Here is a 12,759-nt window from a genome sequence, read left to right on the forward strand (position 1 = left end):
CTACTTCTAAATGGTAAAGCAACTAACTATGCTTGCTTCCACACTAGAACCACTTAAAGACGCTGAGCCGTTGCTTTTTCATTTTTGCTGGAAGTGGAAAAGAAACTGAGGTCCCTCATAATCCTACATGTAGGGGTATATCATGGCATATTTTCTTATGACTGAGATCTTTCTGCAATGTTTACTCAGAATTAAGTCCTGCTCCTTACAGGTCTTTCCAAAATTAACAAAATAATTTCTGCCTACAGAGATGTAGGCATCTGGCTGCGAAGCCAGAGGTTGGGAGTTGGATTCCCCCCATTTGTGCCTCCTTGACAGAGGCTGGACTCCATGATCCGTAGGGTCCCTTCCAGCTCTGAACTTCTAAAATATTCACAGGACAGAGGTGGTGGACCAGAACTTCTTTCTCATTAACAGCAGGATCCAGGTAATCCAAGGAAGATAAGAGGTGGATGAAAAAGGATGGATAAAGGGGAAGATTTCATACAATACATATTTAAACAACAGAGTTTGCTACCATGGAATGTATCCAAGTTCATCAGAGTTTTTAAAAAGGAGTGGACAAATTAATGGAGGACAGGGCTACTGTACAGTGGTGCCTTGCTAGACAGTTAACCCGCATGACAGTTTTTTTGCTAGACATTGGCTTTTTGCGATTGCTATAGCTGGACAATGTTTGGTCCCTGCTTCACAAACCGTTTTTCGCTAGACGACGATTTTGACAGCTCCCTCCGCGCTCGCAAACAGGTCTTTTTGGGACCTAAGCTTCGCAAGACAGCAATTTAAACAGCTGATCGGTGGTTTGCAAAGCGGCTTTCCTATGGCCGATCTTCACTAGACAACGACGATTCTCCCCCATTGGAATGCATTAAACAGGTTACAATGCATTCCAATGGGGAAATGCTTTTTGCTAGACAATGATTTCGCTAAACAGCAATTTCAGTGGAACAGATTATCGTCGTCTAGTGAGGCACCACTGTACTTGTGTCTAAAAATTAGCAACTGCTTCCTGTGTTAAGACACGAGAGTCTGTCTGTGTACCAGTCCCTAAGGAATGAGAGCAGGAGTGTTATTCAAATACCTGTGAACTTCCCAGAGGCATCAGGTTGGTCACTATGGGAATGAAATTTTGGGCTTGATAGGCTTTGGTCTGATCCAGCATGGCTATTTTTATGTTCTCATTTTATTGCTATTTTTATGTTCTCATTTTATTCTCAACATAATCAAGGCTAGAGGATTAATGATGAATAGCCTGTTAATTGCCCCATGAATAGCTTCTCTTAATTGCTCCATTGTCTGTTTCTAATCCTAAAGGATGGGGGGGGGGCAGATTTCCATGCAAGGAAATAAGTAAATAAAACCACCCCCTACCCTAGAGGGAAAGAAACTGACATTAGGGCAAATAAAAGAGGCTATTCAAGGGGCAATTAATAGCCTATTTATCACTAATTCCCAGAACTATGATCCACAAAATCAACCTAGTGTACTCACTAACAAGAAACTTAATAAAAGGCATAGGAGCTCTCCCCCCCTCCCTGGCAAGTCTCAGCAGTGCTTACCTGTCCACAAAATATTATTACAAACACCTCCCTACTCACCACAGATCAGGGCTGGGGAAAACATGGGAGGAAAAGTACAGAGAAAATATTAAACCACGTTGTCTAGATCTCTAAAATGAGAGTGAACCAGCTGCCACAGTTTCAGAGAAGGCTAAAATGGCCAGAATCTAACCACGCCCAACAATCCCTAAACGTTTTTCTGGACCAAGAGTATTTATCACATGAGGCGAAACAAATGTTTTAACTTAAGTGTACACACTATTTTTACATTTTTATAGTAGTAACAGTATCATTGTCTGTTATTCAAATTAATTTATGCCTTATTTATGGTTTGTTTGAGATTATTGGAATTGGAGTAAAACATTTGTTAGCCATAAGCCTTACATTTCACTCGGCACTTGGGCTAAATTTCTGAGGAAGGTGAATGATGAAACTGAAAAATTCCTGGGCTGAAAAAAGGAAGGGGTGAACAGATGTCAACTCCAACCTAGATATACTTATCTGTTTTATTCAGGCATCCTCAATGATCTATGTGTACAACTGTGAAAGTGTGGTGCAGTTCAAGTCATATATTAAGCACCATGACAATGTAACTTGTTTAGGATAAACCTGACCACATTTCTGAGCTGGGTCTGAATGTGAGAAATGTGTTGGTGTGGCTGGACAAGCCCTAAGGTCCATAAGAGGACAGCTACCTTCTCAGGTGGCTAGCAGTGGCCAATAGAGGAATACTGAAGCATACGAACAGCCCTTGTGGATCAGATCAAAGACTTCCTCTTCAAGCATTCTGCTTCCTCCAGTGTCCAACAAAAACCTTCAACAGGAAAACTGTGAGCATGCCACAAAAGCAACATCACATTTCCAGCTATGGAGACCGGGAGAGTTACTGATCAATCTAGTGCAAGTGGCTGTATAAACTTCCATTTGCTTTCTCTTGAGCACAGAGGAGCACATCCAATCCATGGATACGTCTTTCCTTTCCTTTTTTCCTTTCCTTTCCTCCCTCCCTCTGTACTATGGCTTCCCAAATCCCTGAATCAGCATGCTGGCAGGGAGATTCTGGAATTATAGTCCAAAAAGTTAACTTCCCGTGCTCTGAGCAAGGGTAGGTGAGAATGCCAACCATTTGGAGGAGGAGATTTTATTACCATGTTTTCCCCCTGTTCCAAATGCACCACCTTTGAGTTAGCAAACAGACATAGGTTCTCTTCACTGCATCCCATGGCACATATTGTGACTACCGTGAAGAAGATGCTTCAGGTATCTTCTGCCTTTTGACTGCTCCACCTGGCAGACTGGATAAGTCAACCAGCCCTTTATTGCATGTTCCACTTCATGCGGAAGGCTGGTTTCCATACCGTTCCATGCCAGTCAATGGATGCTCTCAGAAATGGCGGGATTGCTGGAGGTGGGGCTTTGTTGCAGTGCTGCCAGTAGCTCCAGAGAAGAGCTCTCTCTGGAAAAACTGGAACTGTCCGGTCCGGGATCCCCTTTTTGAAATGGGGATTGAAGGAGAGTCTAGGAGAAGTCTCTCTGAAGCAGATGGTGAGCAGCAGAAGGAGAAGAAATGGATGCAAAGAAAGCAGAGATACTGAAACAAGAGAATCTTATTGTGAAAATATGGGAAGTGACAAAAATGGATATTCTGTCAGATGGGCTAAAAGACTGTTCAATTCAAAAGGAAACTGAGCGATGGGATGTATTGTATAAATGGCTGCAGTTACCAGATAGTGTTGGAGTAACATAGAATTAAACTAAAATTAAATGATAAGATGAAAGCAGGAGGGTAATCAAACTGTGAAAAACAAAACGTTGATCTGTTATTCTAATATGAATTGACTGGATGATGGTATACTCTGTGTTCTCCTATCCCCCTAACCTTTTTTCCCCTCTTCCCTCTTCCCCCCTCTTCCCCCCTCTTCCCTACCCTGTCCTTAAATACTTATTTAAAAAAAAAAAAGAAATGGCGGGATTGCCGTATTCCCCTAATGAAAGCAATCTGCACAGTGAGCAGTCTATGTGTTACTGCAGACACGTGGAAGCACTACACTGGATCTCTCTTCTCCTCTGCCTGCTTCACATGTACACTCCAAACAGGTGCCACCATCCCCAAAATTCTCTCCCTCTTCAAATGCACTTTCTCCAGCTTACCCACAAATGCACTGCTTCACACCTCCCTGCGTCCCCTCTCCGCTTCACATTTGACATCATGTCCCTTGCCTTATGCTGACAAACAGCCACAGCCCCTCTGCTAGGAGCCCAAGTTCTGCTCTCACATGCTTTATAGCCCTCACGCAGCAGCGCTGCTCTCTCCCTCTCTCTCTCTCTCTTAGGATGAAATACATCTGCAGCTCCTGGAGCCGAGACAGGCTCTTTAATTGTGTGTGTGGTTAATTTATGACAAGGCAAGATCACAATGGGACAGGCTTGGGCAGGCAAGCTTTCCTTGCCTGAAGATGTAAACCTTTACACCCCCGGACCTTGCCTCTGGGCTGTCTTATTCCCAGTAATACCCGGGAGACTAGAGGATGCAGAGTATAGCCTGCTCGTCCGGGACACAGTGGTTAACAGAAGCACATCTAAACCACAGAAACAGAAAGTCAATGTTGAATCTACAAACTGTTCAAGGATTTCTTGGCTCTTCCTGTGGTTTGTCACATGGCTTCTAGCACCATAACATGGGCCATATGCTTGTTCGTGCATTAGGTGAGCAAGTTCAGTGCTATGGCAAACCAACCCACCAACCAACCCAGAGGTAACAGCATTCCAAACTAGTTATTTCTGCTGGGGCAAAGGCAGCTTTGATGATTATTAATTATTGATGTTTAATCAACAAACAAACATATTTAGAGCCCCCACCCCTCTCATTCACTCTCTCTTTCACACTGAGACCTTAAGGTGTAGTTTTCTTAACTAACATGCAAACAGGGCACTGCGGGGTGTACCTGAATTCCTCTGCTGTGTCAGAGGAATCCAAACTCAGAGAGGAACTACGTACTTGGATAACAGGGCTGCTAAATACCTGTATGAGACCGTTTCTATAGTTGTGACTATAGTGGAAGAGTCTCTAGAAGAGTAACCCCAGCGGTGCACTAGGGAGTGGGCCAAAGGAACTGCTCCCTTCTTTGGTCTCTGATGACTCTTCCCCAAAGTAAGAGGTGATTCAGTGTCTCTTCTCCTTTCCCACTCTGCCCAGCTACTGGGCACAGGAGTCATTCCTATTCTACTGTGTTTCCCTGTAAATAAAACAGGGTCTTATATTAATTTTTGCTCCAAAAAAACGCATTAGGGCTTATTTTCAGGAGTTGTTATATATATTTTTAATGTACAACAATTTACATTTGTTCAAATACAGTCATGTAATCATCTTCTGGTTGCTGCACAATGGTGGAGGGCAGGGATTCATCTAACTGGGGCTTATTTTTGGGGGCAGGGCTTATATTATGAGCATCTTGAAAAAATCATACTAGGGCTTCTTTTTCAAGGAAACAGGGGTACTAGAGTGGCCACCTGGGACTTTTAATTGCCAAGCAGACTCCCTCTAGGGAGGCAGTGCTTCACCCAGTCATAGTTCTGTCAGCTGCATCAACCAGTTTCCCACAACCTGGCTCCCTTCAGGTGTTTTCGATGGCAATCTCCATCATTCCCAATCAAGCTATATGGATACTAATTAGGGATGATGTGAGCTGTAGAGTAAACCACAGAGGGACTCTGCTTGGAGAGATTGATATAAACCAAGCTCTACTGCTTCTTATAGAGACGTGGTGGCACTGCGGGCTAAACCACATAAGCCTGTGCTGTAGGGTCAGAAGACCAAGCAGTTGTAAGATCGAATCCACGCGACGGAGTGAGCTCCCGTCGCTTGTCCCAGCTCCCGCCAACCTAGCGGTTTGAAAGCATGCAAATGCAAGTAGATAAATAGGGACCACCTCGGTGGGAAGGTAACAGCGTTCCGTGTCTAAGTCGCACTGGCCATGTGACCACGGAAGATTGTCTTCGGACAAACGCTGGCTCTATGGCTTGGAAACGGGGATGAGCACTGCCCCCTAGGGTCGAACACGACTGGACAAAAATTGTCAAGGGGAACCTTTACCTTTACCTTACTGCTTCTTAAGCCTCCTGCAGGTTTTACCTTGCTCACATGTAGGACTAAAAGGGTGATGGAGGCATGGTCACAAATATAATGCCTACCTCTCAATGCCTTGAGCAGCTGGAAATAACCACATTCAGCTAATATACAGCTACAGATGAGGAATTCTGGATGCAGATAGGCATGTAGGGATATCTAGGGTGAAGCACATCCATGTTTACACCACCCATTTAGCTCTTACATGTTTGGGCTTCATCTGGTCTGACATCTGGGTCATATCCTGAAGTTTGTTCCAGGATTGTTGGGAGATCCCTATCGTACTAACTCTTTGCTGCCTGACCAGTAACCAGGCAGACCTGACCAAAACACTGCCGTGAGCAACAGCCCTCAAAGATATTCTGCTGATGGTGGTACCATCAAGCTAAGAGAAGAAACTCTTGCATAAGCAAAAATGTACTGATTGAAATTACACATGTTATGCTAATTTACATGCTGTATTTGATCTGCACATGCTTTCTGTCTTGCACAGATGCTGAATTCTGTTTCATATTTCACATTTTAAATACTATGTTCAATTGGAAATACATAGGGTGGTGATGGTGACAGTTCTGGGGCCATTATCAAACATGAGTCATGATCCAGATTGTGACACAAGAGTGAAGTTCTTATTGCAGTTTGTGTGGATGGAGTCCTGCTAATGGATAAGGCTTTCCCCCACTGTAACAACACAGAGCTTCAAAAAAAGAAAAAAGTGCCATGGTCCTTATATACAATTCAAAGGCAAGGATGGATGAAACCTTTACTAGACCAATAAAACAATTACAAAAATAGAAGCTGCTTTTCAATCCACAAACAGCTTCATCAGTATGGACACCACAGAGCTTTGTGTCATGCAGAGAAAGCATAAAAGCACAAAAAAATCTTGGTGACATCTGTTGGCTAGGCTTTTCAGCTTAAAACAAGGTTCAAAATGGGATCTAAGGTAAAGGATCCCAGGCTCCCCCCCCCCCCCCCCGAGATTAGTCTGGCCCCCTTGCTGAGCATTTTCAAAAACCAACTCAAGACCTGGTTATATAGACAGGCCTTCCCTCCGGACACTACGTACAGTAATTCTCTTTCTTTATCTTTATCTATTCTGTTTTGTGTAAACTGTTATTCTAATTGTTAATTGTTTTTATTACATAATAATTGTTTTTATTACATGTTTTGTGAGCCACCCAGAGTAGACTATGTCTAAATGGACGGCATATAAGCTAAATAAATAAATAAATAAATAAATAAATAAATAAATAAATAAATAAATAAATAAATAAATAAAAATACGGATGTGTGGCAACAGGAAACCATTCTTGAACACCACACATACCTCAAAAACCTAATTAAGATCACCACAAACTGATGGAACAGAGTAACACTTATTTTCATGCCACTAAAGGGGGGGGGGGGAAGAAAGCTGACCAGGAACTTTGCATATGAAAAAAGTTTTCTTAATGGCGGCATCTTTAAACAGCTTCATACAAATGGAATGGGTGAGAAAGTATGTACAGGGGAGAAGCTCTAGTGAAGAAAACTGGGAAAAGGGAAGAAAAAATGTCCTATGTCCTGTCCTGGGAAGGATTCGCCCATGGTGGAGTCTGAAAGAAGTAAGCTGGGTCTGGAGCAGGATGCAAAGGTATGAAGCTGACAAAAAGAGAATGAAGCAACTTAGCAGGTCAACAGCTCAGGCCAGTACACAACAAAGGTCAGAGATTCAGTTGCCCCCCAGCCAACAGAGGTCTGGCTTTGGGGAGCAGCCTTTGAGGAACTGAGGTGGGGTTTTAGCTTCTGAAGAGATCTGTTTGCTGGATCCCATTCGCTCCCTGGTGTCAAAGTTCCTCTGTGAGCAAACTGTCTCCTCCCTTTGGGATGTTCTCAGCAATGTGACTCCTTAGGCAGTCACTCAACCTGTTGGACTGAGAGTCCCAATCTATTGATGAAAGGAGACTATTAGAAATTTATCCATCTGAGACAGTGTGTGCGTGTGTGGAGGGAAGATAAAAGGAGATCTCATAAAATTAGCAAAGTATGGAGATTTTCTCATTAGCAAACAGCAGCATTGTTCTTGGATGTATCCAATTGATGCCAGATAATTGTGTTGACAACAAGTAATGTCATCCTTTGCTATCCAATAGAATGCAATACTTTGGTTACCTATAATATTTTTTCCTCTCCAGGAAAGGCACATAATGGGGTTTCCCTGTTTCTGAAGGTATCTGAAACACAGTCAAATGGTTCAACAGGATTGGCATTTACACGCATACCCACACAACTGTCTCAAACCAGAGACATAGTTCTTCTCTCTCTCTCTCTCTCTCTCTCTCTCTCTCTCTCTCTCTCTCTCTCTCTCTCTCTCTCTCTGTGTGTGTGTGTGTGTGTGTGTGTGTGTGTGTGTGTACACAACATGTAGTAATAAAAAGATAATAGGAATGTGGGGTCACAAGTGAGGCGTAGCAGATGCTCTGCATTTTCTGACAGCTGCAACATCAGCAAGTTGTTGTTCTGCAACATTCTCAACAAAGGATAAGAATGCAATATCTAATGTAGATGCTGGCAGCACCTTTGGCCCAACCACTCATTTCCCTACTGACTTCCACTTAACTGGGCCAAGAGAGCTGAGGAAGATATGCTTACTATGGTTTTCTAGATCTGTACCCACATTACGAGACTTTTTTTTTTACTCTGAGAGAAACCACAATGATGTTGTATAATATGAAATGAGTGGGACTATTTAAGGAAGAAAGAGGTCCAAAAAAGATGGTGGTAGGTGGCTGGGGAATTTCTAGTGAAAGTAGAAAGGCAACTCAAGCTAGGTCAAAAGAAGTATTCACACAGTAAACAATCAGAAGACAACTGTGTAGTAGTTATGCAGCCAAATTGCTCACCGGAAAGACACACAAAGAAGGCCATGAACATAGACTTGATTTCTCCTGGCCACATTTTAATCCATAACTAAATTTGACAAAAACTAAAATGAGAAGAAAAGATTTGCTCCAATGTCTCTAAAAATCACTATATGTGAAAGGTAGCCGATGTTGAGCCTTAAATTGCTATAAAAAGAATTTAGGAGAAAATGCATAATTTCATTCATTCCTTGTATGATCCATCACATGCAGGATGGGAATTGGAAGCAGACTTCCAAATGAGAGAAGTGTGTATGGTATCCTCTTTCCATATTTATATCACGGACCCTTCAGGGATAGTTAGAAATTTCAAGATTGTCAGTGGTTTATGGAAAAGCCCTATTCGTGGACATAATGTTTTCCCCATTTCCAGTAATTATTTCTGGGTGTAAAAAGTACTCACTGTTCATAACATGTCTGCAAATTCATGTCTCATGTGCAGAGTCAGCTTCCTCACCTTAAAAGAAAAAGTATTTGTTCACCCAGGAACAAATGAGTCATCACTTGGCCTATCAGCTCATTTGGCTATGTGACAATGTTACTAAGGGCAAATTAAGCTAATTCGCATAGAAGACAATAGCTACCCTCACTCTGAATTATCTTCATTTGCCTGCTGTGTGATTACCAACATAGCCAGATTTGATGGAATGAAGAAGCACAATCAATCATCAGGCTGTGAAATATGCAGACACTTTGGAGAATTTCAGAGCACATTTCTTATATACTTCTTGGAAAAGAATTGGCCACAAGTGTTCAGCACAGCCCTTTCCTAATTACTAAATATGAGCTTATTGCTCAAAGGAGACCACCTCCTAGGTATGTGAGAAAACACAGTTCAGTACCTGCTGTAGGTACTTAGTTTTTGCATAGTTAGTGGTGGCCAAAGTTATTGCCGGGAACTGACATCTCCAAACAAATCAAAAGAGACACCACACCCGTTCAGTGAGTCTAGACAAAATTGGAATGTAGGTGCCTCCAAAGGCATATCTGCCATCCATATCAATTATTATCATTTAGAGATCTGCTTTTCCATCGTTTCCACCACTTCCACTGTTGGGCTACAGGATATGTATTTTACAACTCCCTCAAAATGATGAGATATCCTAAAATATGACAGCATTTCCATAGCCTTATGGTTGAGGTCTTCAATACATGTGCAAAATACAAGCCACTAAATGAACATCAAGAAGGCAAGTCATCAAAATCTAAAATTAAATAACATAATCTTACAGGAGAATAATATTTACAAAAACTTTTAAATTTATTTGCCATTGCCCCATAAAAATACAACAGCTCACGAAGTTTTTGACTTCTATGTCTACAGCATAAAGCTCTTTGAGCTCTTTAGGAATTTAAGAAATAAAACTAACAACTGAATAAATTCATGCAACAAAGCTGTCACTGACTTTTTCACAGCACCACTCATTTACGGTATGGTTTAATTAAAGAACACACTGGTTGGGCTAAGAAAAATAACATCCAAGAAATTTCCCAACAGGCCATTGAGACATCATATGCTCAGAATTCTAAAACCCACGAGCAACTTCAGTATAGATTTTGGACTGTTTTGGACTGCCACATGCTAGATGAAAAATAAATGTTGATTTCTAGTGTTGCCACTATAAAGTTATCCAGAGAACCTTTACCACAAAGACTAGAAGCTTATCTAAAGGTTCCCTTTGACATTTAGTCCAGTTGTGTCCAACTCTAGGGCGCGGTTCTCATCCCCGTTTCCAAGCCATAGAGCCAGCATTTGTCCGAAGACAGTTTCTGTGGTCACGTGGCCAGCACGACTAGACACAGAACGCCGTTACCTTCCCACCGAGGTGGTACCTATTTATCTACTCGCATTTACATGCTTTCAAACTGCTAGGCTGGCAGGAGCTGGGACAAGCGACGGGAGCTCACTCCGTTGCATGGATTCGATCTTACGAATGCTGGTCTTCTGACCCTGCAGCACAGAGGCTTCTGCAGTTTAACCCACAGCGCCACCACGTCCCTTACAGTGCAACCCTAAACACAGAGTTAAATGCACTGAATGCAGTGGAACCTATATCCAGAAAAGCATTGAAAGAGATGAAGCCTTGGGATCAAACCACATGAGACGGGCTACTGTTTTGTCACTGTAAACACCCACATTCACACCTTGTTGATGATGTACAAATAAAAAACGCACAATCTGATGTCACAGAATAAATAAGTCCCCACCATCTGCAAGTAAAAGCCAATGAAGAAGAAGAGAGGACAGGGGAACATTCATGAGATGGCAACAAAGCACATTGTTTTTCATCTCTACGTTAACAGGAAGATGCACGGATGGGAGAGTGAGAAGAAGTAAGGGTGTTCTAAACCCAGGTTTTGCATATACTGTATTTCTTTATTAACGTTGTAAAGTGATGCTAAAATGGCTAGACTGAATATTTAAAAAACATCAGAATCAAAGTGTGCAAGAAGACTAGCCATAAATCTTTGCTATGAAGCACATACGCAGTTGGGCCAAAATTATACAGAAGAAATTTCCACTACCATGCTCTACACCTATCATTTACTATAAAGCAGAAGCTAAACTTGAGGGCACCATGTTCATGCGGAACCTCCCTAAATAGATGGCTAATGTGAACTGAAGAGAGCCGGAGGCAGTAATCCTTTGCACACTAACCAGTGATTAAAAATAATCATGTGCCATCAAGTGAATTCTAACTTATGGCAACCTCTTTCAGGGTTTTCCAGGTAGAGAATACTCAGAAGTGGTTTATTATTCCCTTCTTCTGAGGGTGCCCTGGGACTGTGCAGCTTGCCCCAAGGCCCCACCGCGAGCTTTTTTCTCAGGAGGCACAGAGGAAAATTGAACTCCCATTCTTTGGCTCTCAGCCAGATACCTAAACCGACCAGTGATTAAGTCCGCTTTATTCTCAGAAGACATAGGAATGCAATGCGTGACTTTTTGTTATGTGGCTTGTTTAGTGTATTAATGTAGTCTACAAATCATCCAGCACCCTGAATCTAGAATGAATTGTGCTGAACAGCAGGTGAGAGACGTGCATCTCACTAAGAAAACCCAAGTATCCCCCTCTCTAAGTGCTGGGAAACACATAAATCCACCCTACACTTCTCAGCACATATGCTACTGATAAGTAATTCCTCCAGATTTTGGTAATGCCAGTGTATTATTATTGTGACAGTCGTGGACCTGATGATCCATAGGATCCAGCTCTGAAATTCTAAGATGATGAGAACTTTTTAAAAGAACAAATATGAATTAAATGGCATTTCTTTTACATGCCTTGCCCTGCCCATGCATTCTTGCTCCAGCCTGTCCTTTTCAGTGCTTGGGTTCATCAGATGCCTCCTTAACAGAAAAAAAGGTTGTTCTAACATCTTAGCTGATGAATAGCTGTCAGATCATCTTTACTATAAATATTACACACACAGAGAGAGAGAGAGAGAGAGAGAGAGAGAGAGAGAGAGAGAGAGAGAGAGAGAGAGAGAGCTGTTGAAGGACTATATGATGTTCTGAAATTACTGACTGACAGAACAGTCTGTGGTGTGGTGATAACCTGGAATTAGCATCAGTTGTGTTAAAGCAGGAAATGCCTCTTAAAATAATAGGCATCTGGCAATCATAATCAATGGCTTGCAAGATTGGCATCTGTCAGCTTGAAAAAGGCTCCTTCTCACCCATCCCCCACATCACAAACTAGTCAGAAGAAGCCAGGGTTTCCAGAGAGCTATGATGAGATGGGCTGGGAAAGACTGCCAGCAATAGAGACGCTGGGGAATGGCGTCTTTCTTACCTTACTGGGTGTACTTCCCTTCTTGCCGCTCTCCCTCCATCTTATATCAAGGGACTCTTGTGCCAGTCCTATGGAGTGTGTGGGAACCTTTCTAACCATGAAACAGATGGGGCAGCGGAGGAGGGAGGCGAGTGGGTTGCCAGACGGGACATGAAGGTGTGTGGAGAATACACAACAGAGGCAAATTTACAGTCTACTGATGCTACAGGTTCTAATCTCTCTTCTACGCAACAGCTCTGATAATCTCTATTATGAATTTGGCCTGTCTCAGCACTCGTCATCCCAAAGACAATTCCTTTCAGGGCCCATTAGGCTCACCTGATCTCCAGAGTGTCTCTCCATGACACATCTGTTCAGATCTATGCTCCGACTGACAA

At 42.4% G+C, this 12,759-nt stretch overlaps 1 protein-coding gene across 16 annotated transcripts in view; it reads right to left on the bottom strand.

Annotated features, from left to right (window-relative positions):
- Positions 1-12,759, bottom strand: part of RBFOX3 (RNA binding fox-1 homolog 3) — a 471,477-nt gene that overhangs the window by 21,110 nt on the left and 437,608 nt on the right. The window lies entirely within an intron of this gene.

This window comes from Pogona vitticeps, chromosome 2, assembly GCF_051106095.1.
Source record: "Pogona vitticeps strain Pit_001003342236 chromosome 2, PviZW2.1, whole genome shotgun sequence".
Lineage (NCBI taxonomy): Eukaryota > Metazoa > Chordata > Lepidosauria > Squamata > Agamidae > Pogona > Pogona vitticeps.